Genomic DNA, 1,625 nt, shown 5'->3' with positions numbered 1-1,625 from the left:
AGTGTTACCGGTTCAAGGATATAAGAGCTGTCTCCAATTCATTTTTGCAAATGTGCAACATGTGCAAATGTGGACAGCTCTTATATCCTTAATTGGGCCATGTTACTTGCCTTTTAACTGATTAATTGAGGATTGTGAATCCATCATAACTTGAATATATACACTTTAAATATAATACCCTTCTCCTGTATTAATGGGAATATAATACAACCACTGCACTCATGTACTACTAGTACTACCACTACTGAGAGGCACAGGTCAACTCGACCCGCGCTTGTGGATTATAAGGGGGCAAAGTGCATCAGTCAATCAGACCCACTATCACTGACGTTCATAGGGTCTATGCCCCCCAGGGTACTGCCGGAACGTACCCTGGGTACGGTCCGGTATACCGGAACGTACCCTGGTAACTATTTGATATGGTATGGGTTAGGGTTAGGGTTAAGGTTAGGGAGTAGGCGTAGGCGACTATCGTAGTGCGTAGTGCGCCGTGGGATTATGGCAATTTTTTTCTCTGTATTCAAGTTTTGTTAGGTCTTGCCAAGTTTTCTCACAGTCTATCACGGTATCTGTGACGGGCCGTGAGGGGGAGGGGAAGGGGCTGCTGAGTCCCGGAGGGTGCAAGGTGCACTACGGTTCGGTCCGCGGTCTACCACGGATGCCATTACGTTCCCTCCCGGCCCGTCACGTTCTGATGGGGTCCCTCACGTTTCTCACGATCTGATCAAGTTCTGACACGTTTTTCACGTTCTGTCAAGGCTTTCTACGGATGAAACGTGGACGCCGGGCAGCTTTGGAGCACGTTTGTGCCCACGGTATATGCAATAGCAATCATTGTATCCTGAGATTTCGACGTGACAACATCATGAATGCCCAAGATGAAGAAGATTTTGTGTTTGCATGTTTGCTGGGTGCATACATCCAGTCTTTGTGTCAGCAAGAAGAATGCCAGCAGCAGCTTTGCCTTCTTTCTTCAAAGCTTGGTCTTCTCTCTTCGTATTGTAGATGCAGTAATGTGTCGTTGATTGAATTCGAATGAAGCTCCCCTGCCTGGACCGGCTTTTATATACTATATCTCCCAGACCGCGCGCGCCGTCTCAGACCGTAGTAGAACGCAACGCGCCGTAGCGCGCCGGGCCCGTAATACACATGCTTCCCGTCCCACTACGGACTGCCACCAAGTTTTGTTACGGCCTGTTACGTACTGTCACGTTTTGTTGTGTTCACCCCGTTTTACTACGGCCTACTAGGTTTCTCATCCGCACCGTGACTGCCATGGAAAATCTTTTGACAGATTAAAAATCTGGCGCAGCATCCACGGCAATCACGGCCTGTCACGTTTGCCCATTCCGTCCCCCCGCGTTGTCTCACGTCCATCCCGTTTTGTCCACGGTGGCCTGAAACGGGGCTGCCGTGGCCGCCGGGAACACAGTGTAAACGCAGCATTAAGCGAGAAGGGAACTTGTGGCTTCTACGCTATATTGGCCACCATCAACATACTGATGATTATGCCAACGGGAGGCGCTGGTTGAGACTAAAATAAAATTTTCCTTCCCTTGATTTTCTAAAGAAAAAAACCAAAAAAGCAAATTTTACTTAAAAAACTGCCCTGATGTCGTTTAGGC

This window comes from Priapulus caudatus, unplaced genomic scaffold (assembly GCF_000485595.1).
Source record: "Priapulus caudatus unplaced genomic scaffold, Priapulus_caudatus-5.0.1 Scaffold3599, whole genome shotgun sequence".
Lineage (NCBI taxonomy): Eukaryota > Metazoa > Priapulida > Priapulimorpha > Priapulimorphida > Priapulidae > Priapulus > Priapulus caudatus.
This window is presented reverse-complemented; position numbering follows the sequence as displayed.